General features: G+C 38.6%; 1 non-coding gene across 1 annotated transcript; it reads left to right on the forward strand.

Annotated features, from left to right (window-relative positions):
• The first annotated feature begins 6,904 nt into the window (after positions 1-6,904).
• LOC131740285 (U6 spliceosomal RNA) lies at positions 6,905-7,011 on the forward strand. Its single transcript, XR_009330882.1, has one exon. It is a non-coding gene; the product is annotated as a U6 spliceosomal RNA (small nuclear RNA).
• Positions 7,012-7,379: the final 368 nt, after the last annotated feature.

Genomic DNA, 7,379 nt, shown 5'->3' on the forward strand with positions numbered 1-7,379 from the left:
TGGCAGAAACTTAAACAGTGTTTAATTTGTGGCGAGCAGTGCAATTCTCACAGTTACCATTTGTGCGTCACCCCTCACTTTATGGATAGGGTAACTGAGTCCTAGAGATGTTTAGTAACTTGCCTGAGGTCAGCCAGCTAGCTGGTCAGTAGCTGGAATACAATTTAACCGAGCCAAACGACATGTAACTCACAGGAAATGTGGTGTGAACGCAAATAATCGTCCCACCCTTACCTTCCTCCTGCAAATTAAACCTAAATGACCAAAAAATTACTAAAACTAATGGAAAAACTTACGTCAGTCTCAGACACTAGATAGAGAATGACATTATTATGCGTCCTATGTCAAATAACTTCTAGATACGATGCAGATATTACCAAAAATAAGCTTCTGAGGAGAAACATCATCTTTTGTGGAGGAAGAAGTTCCATATCCCTGAAAGCAATAGTAGAGGCAATACTAAGAGATCAGGAAATACTGGGCTGTCTGCTGAGCCAATTTCTTAAGAGTCATGGGGACACCGAGCAACAGGCTAGTTATGGAAAACAGCTCTTGGGTGCAGGAATTTCCCTAAAGAGAGAGTAGACTCAAACCAAAGAGGAAGTAGTATCTATCCAAGGTCAGCTCACTCACCACTTGTATCTGGCTAGTGGATCACCTAAAGTGAACCGCTAACCCTAGAAGCAGCATTTGATTCAGCTGATGAGTCCCTTCTTCTTAAACTATTTCTTTACTTGGCTTCTGGGAAATCCAACTCTCCTAATATTCTTCCTACAACTTGTTTCCACCTCAGTCTCCTTTACAGCTTACCCCTCTCCTTCCTGAATGTTTAGTATTTCAGTGCCTGTGGCTCAGTGCTGCATTCCCTTTGTCATAGACACGCTCATTCTTGGTGACGTCATCCAGTCTCATGGCTTTAAATGCCGTCTAATCACTGATGACTCTGACAGTATGTCTCCAGCCTGAACTTTCTATGATGAATTCAGTCACATGTCCAACCGTCTGCTCAATCTATCTTCTTGGATGTGTTGAAAGAATCTGAAGCACAAATACCAAAAATGGAATTTCTGAGCTTTTCCCACAAATCTGCTCTACTTGAAGTCTTACCCATTACAATTAAAGGGAGTTCAACTTTGTATTTATTTATTTTTCATGGAAAGGCATTTTATTTTAAATATAGCAGTGTGTACATGTCAATCCCAAATTCCCAACCTATCCCTCCCTCCAACCCTTCCCCTGTGGTAACCATAAATTCATTCTCTAAGTCTGTGAGCCTGTTTCTATTCTGTAAATAAGTTCATTTGTATCATTTTTTGTTTTTAGAGTCCACATACAAGCAATATCATAGGATATTTGTCTTTCTCTGGAATTGAGCTTTTTAACTGCTGAGGCCAAAATCCTAATGTTCAATCGGCAAGCAAATATTGGATTTTTAAATTTGTGCTTAAATACTAATTACAGTGTATACATAGGAGCTGGAACTGGGAGGATGGAGATATAGATGGGGAGACATTTCACTCTCTATGTTAATTTTTTTAATACATGAATGTATTACCTATAGAAAAGTTAAAGCTAAAATTCCATAGGCTGAAGTAAATAGGGATACATTACTCATAGGGGCAATGACACATAGATGTTAACATATTGCCTCCATGAGAAGGAAGAAAAGTTGCACATGTCCATCTTTTACAAGGAAAAATTAGAATTTTGTTATCTGCATTATGATTCATACCACAAAAATAACACTCTTTTTAACTTTATCATTTGCTGCAAATAAACAGTTTATATAGTTGAAGTGCTGAAAAAAAAAATCAGTATTTATTAATCAATTGGCTTCTGTGTCACCAATCAATAGAATTTATCTTCTAAATAGTCCATAAAATGTAGATAAGCAATAAAACCCGAGAATTAAGGACAGCCCCTATTTGATTCTATTCCTCTTGTTTTAAATTCCATCCTTGAGGGCTTCCCTGGTGGCGCAGTGGTTGAGAATCCGCCTGTCGATGCAGGGGACGCAGGTTCGTGCCCCGGTCCGGGAGGATCCCACGTGCCGCGGAGCGGCTGGGCCTGTGAGCCATGGCCGCTGAGCCTGCACGTCCGGAGCCTGTGCTCCGCAACGGGAGAGGCCACAACAGTGAGAGGCCCGCATACTGCAAAAATAAAAAAATAATAATAATAAAAAAAATAAAAATAAAATAAAATAAATTCCATCCTTGAATTTCAAAACATGACAAACCATATTTTAATATTTACATTTTAACTGTAATCTCTGCTTACAAAAATATTTTGAAATATGCAGCTGTAAGATGTCCCCAGGAAGAGAATAATAAAATTCTAAGAATTAAAGATACTGAAAAAATTTCATCAATAATCCCATGGTGTAAGGTAGAGAGAATTAAGAAATGTAGAAATAATGGGTTTCCCTTTAACTTCAATCCAAAACAATCAGTGCTAGGGAAGCTGTGGAGTTCTGCTCTCAGCTCCGACATGTAAAGAGCTTGGAAGTCACCTCTCCCACCTCTCCCATGAGAATTAGGGTCCCAGGGCAAATCATCACCTGAAATCTGAAGAGAAAGGTGAATATAGAGAAGATCCTCTTACCTAGAGCAACACATTGAAGCCATAAAGTGGCTGGAATATTTAAATTATTTTGACCAATTGTGGAAGCTTATTTTGCACTAACTAGCAGGAGAGTGAGAAACTCCTGGAGGCTACAGTCATCGCTCCCCAGCATTTTCATGGGTTTTATCTCCAGGGAAGCTACTAGGTTCTCATGGTGGAGATCAGAGACAAATCCCCTTATGCTTCCAGCAGGGGTAGTGGAAAAGTAACCATACTGAAATATGTCCAAAGCATTTGACAAAGGACTTCTCTCCAAGGGAAACAATTTTACCACAACCTTATCTACCTGGGGGAAGGACAGTTAGTCAAATCCAGTTCTAACCTTCCTGTACCCCCTAAAGAGAGGAAAAAAAAAAAAAGCTAATGACACAGAATGAAGGCCACAGCCCAGGTACACAGGCCACTCTTTGACATAAATCATAGCAATATGTTGGTGGAATCTGTCTCCAAAGGCAAGGGGAAAAAAAAGGAAAAATAAACAAATCAGATCTAATTAAACACGTTTTTGCCCAGCAAAAGAAACCATCAACAAAATGAAAAGACAACCTATGAATTGGAGAAAATATTTGCACATGATATGACTGATAAGGGGTTAATATCCAAAGTATATAAACAACTCATAAAACTCAATGTCCAAAAACAAACAAACAACAACAACAACAAAAAACGATACAAAATGGGCAGAAGACCTGAAAAGACATTTTTCCTAAGGAAGACAAGCAGATATGGCAAACAAGTACATGAAAAGCTGCCCAAAATAAGCATCAGAGAAAGGCAAATACAAACCACGATGAGATATCATCACGTACCTGTCAGAATGGCCATCATCAAAAAGCTCACAAAGAGGGCTTCCCTGGTGGCGCAGTGGTTGAGAATCCGCCTGCCGATGCGGGGGACGCGGGTTCGTGCCCCGGTCCTGGAGGATCCCACGTGCCGTGGAGCGGCTGGGCCCATGAGCCATAGCCGCTGAGCCTGCATGTCCGGAGCCTGCACTCCGCAGCAGGAGAGGCCACAAGAGTGAGAGGCCCGCGTACTGAAAAAAAAAAAAAAGCTCACAAATAAATGTTGGTGAGGATGTGGAGAAAAGGCAGCCCTAGTACCGTGTTGGTAGGAATATAAATTGATGCAACCACTATGGAAAATAGTATGGAGGTTCCTCAAAAAGCTAAAAAACAGAACTACCTTATTATCCAGCACATATACTCCTGGGTATGTATCTGAAGAAAATGAATATGCTACTTTGAAAAGACACATGCTCACCAATATTCATAGCAGCATTATTTACAATTGCCAAGATATGGAAGGAGCCTAAGCATCCATCAACAAATGATTGGATAAAGAGGAAAAGGTGTACAGGTGTATCTTATGACAGCTCCAATTCAAAGACGGGTCTAGTTCTGTACAGCACTTTTCCTTCATGGGGCTGTATTTTTGTCAGGGTTGATTTATCTTCCAGCACAGCTTAACTCTGCCCTTGATCCTAAGGACACAACATTCATCACTATGATTTGGGCGATAGAATGACAGGAGGCCCAATGCCGTTTTGCTTCCCAGGTGAGGAATGAGAGTGTTCACAACATCTCAAAGGAAACAAAAATCCTCTTTGGGGCCAAAAAAACTCACACCACCTTCCTCTTCAGTTTTGGAACATAACAGCTGCTCTGAATTTAACAGAAGCAGGGACTGTTGTCAGAATGAAAACAGTATTAATTAAAATAGCCTGTTGAGTCCCAGACCAGATTTGCTTTATAAGTTAGAGCAAAGAGAACGTGAGACTGTGTTGTTTATAAGTTGGAGGTAATTTCCTGGGGTTATTTTTAAACCATGAGCAGAATTTGTCTGTGGTTGTCAGGACCTCCGCGGACAGGGACTCACTCTTACGACATACTTATTTGAGCCAGCATAATGTGTGAGCAAGAGAATTTCGTTTGATAAAGCTATTAAAATAATGAAATGAATGTGGTTCACTGATTATTAAAACATTACCGTCTGACTTTTAAAAGGCTTGAAAAACTCAGGAAGGTATAAAGAGAAAGTGCAAATCACCTGTAACCTCGGCTCCCAGAGACAGTTACTCAGCATTTTAGTCTTTTTAAAACACTTATAATTTTACGGAATTGAGATCTAAGCGAAAACGGTGTTTTAATTTAGCATCTTATTTTGAACATTTCTGCAGTTTTTATAGCCATCACTTTCTTGGACTGGGTAAAAAGTGTCCTACAGTTTTTTTTTATAGTTCCCCTATGGTGAATCATGTAAAGAAATTCAACTTTAATGTATTTATCTTGATAACCTTTCTGGCATTAAAACCCTTAATTTTTTTTTTGTGGTATGCGGGCCTCTCACTGTTGCGGCCTCTCCCGTTGCGGAGCACAGGCTCCGGACGCGCAGGCCTAGCGGCCATAGCTCACGGGCTTAGTTGCTCCGCGGCATGTGGGATCTTCCCGGACCGGGGCACGAACCCGTGTCCCCTGCATTAGCAGGCGGATTCTCAACCACTGCGCCACCAGGGAAGCCCCTAAAACCCTTAATTTTATCATTTATAATAAGCAATATATTTATTTTCTTTTCACAAATATTAATTAATAGTTTCAACTCATTGGTATATCCTCCTCAGATGAAGCAGCCACTGTTCTGATGAAAAAGATCCTTGTGTCCCTTTAATATGAAAGCTCAGTCACCACATTTAGCATCAGATGGTCTCTCGTGGTCAGGTCTACACATGTGCAAAATAGGTGTGCTGTTTGTGTGTGTGTATGTGTAAGTGAGGTGAGGATATTTAGGGAAAAATCATATTTGGCAGTTTTCTCCTTTCAGTATTTTTTAAATGACATTGAGTTCTGTGAGATTGATTCACACTCTGAGTTTCTAATGGAAGATCCCGAGTTTAAGCCTTTAGAAATAGGTGAAAATAAAGCCTTTTCTTCTTGTTTATCGTATATATATTGTGATTCCCCTCCCCCCGAAAAGGTATACTCTTCATAAAATCCTTACTTATAGCTATTAGGAAAATTGGACCAAACCGTAAGAAATACATTTAATGTTTACCTATAATACCCTTATATTATGCCTGTTTTAGCTGAGATTCTGCAATTCCTTGAAACAAAATATAATCCATGATGATGTAGTTTGAAATTATGAGAAGCAAAATAAGTGTAATAGATAAAGCACAAAAGAAAATTAGTACAGTATTAATTTAGCTCACTTTGTACTTGCTAACAGTAACAAGAGCAACTCTTGATAAATTAAGCATATTCACATTGATTTGAAAGTATGCATACTTAATAGAGAAACCTAACTTTGCCTACCTATCATGTCTGTTGAAAAATACCAGTTGGGGTTTACTTGAAGGCTAGTAAGCCCAGAAAAGAGTTGGAGGCATGTCAACCACAGAGGACTATATTTTTCTTTTCATCACAATGAGCTTATGTGACAAGCTCTTATCCTTTCAACGCTCTCTATGGCATAATTCTGCCAGTTATAAACATGTGCTTTTTGTAATATCTGTCTCCATGTCACAGAAAGTAAAATACTAACAAAATATCACAACTATAGACAGAGTCATTATGTAAACGGAGCTTCCCTTCAAATTCCCTCTGCTTCTTTCTGGATGAGAAATCTATGTTAAAATTGTACACAGCAATCCTGTATTCCCTGTCATAGGTTCTGTACATTAAAAAAAAAAGAAACAAAGAAAAAGAAAAAAGAATAGTTTTCTCCTTCACCCTTGCATATTGTCTCCTTTGTGAGCATTTCTGACTCATCTTTTCCATGAAAGTGCTAAGCTAGTGATGTCAAGATTATTACCACTGATTAAAAGGTAATGATTTGTGAGGGATTAGCTCAGTTTTATTTTGTCATATATTCAGGTGATTTTAACCCATTTTCCACATATTGTACTTTTGACAAACTATTTTATTGTAAGTTTAATATTCTGAATAATGGAGCTTTAAGTCAATTAAGTGATATGCCAGTAGACTAAACAGTGCATTTATAATGGAAAGGAGAGAAAACAATGCACTGTGCATCTCTTCAAATATCTTGTATGTGTACTGATGATTATGATACTTGAAATGCTGCTGGAAAAGAAATAACACCAAATCAGGTATATTTTATATACAAAATAAATGTTTATAAAATAAATTATCCCAAAGAAAATATGCCTGATACCAAAATGTAAATACACCTATTTAATTTATTTTTCTATACTTCTGAAATGTTTAAGTTCATTCAAAAAGTCATTCGAGATGTAAGATGAAGTCATTCAAAAATGTTCGTTTTCATGCTCACGTCGGCAGCAGATATACTAAAATTGGAGCGATACACAGAAGATTAGTATGGCCCCTGTGCAAGGACGACATGCAAATTTGTGAAGCGTTCCATATTTTTGCTGGAGAGGGCGTGGAGAAAAGGGAACCCTCTTGCACTGTTGGTCAGAATTTAAATTGATACAGCCACTATGGAGAACAGTATGGAGGTTACTTAGAAAACTAAAAATAGATCTACCATATGACCCAGCAATCCCACTACTGGGCATATACCCTGAGAAAACCATAATTCAGAAAGAGTCATGTACCACAATGTTCATTACAGCTCTATTTACAATAGCCAGGACATGGAAGCAACCTAAGTGTCCATCGACAGAGGAATGGATAAAGAAGATGTGGCACATATATACAATGGAATATTACTCAGCCATAAAAAGAAACGAAATTGAGTCATTTGTAGTGAGGTAGATGGACCTAGAGTCTGTCATA

This window comes from Kogia breviceps, chromosome 13 (genome assembly GCF_026419965.1).
Source record: "Kogia breviceps isolate mKogBre1 chromosome 13, mKogBre1 haplotype 1, whole genome shotgun sequence".
Taxonomy (NCBI): Eukaryota; Metazoa; Chordata; class Mammalia; order Artiodactyla; family Physeteridae; genus Kogia; species Kogia breviceps.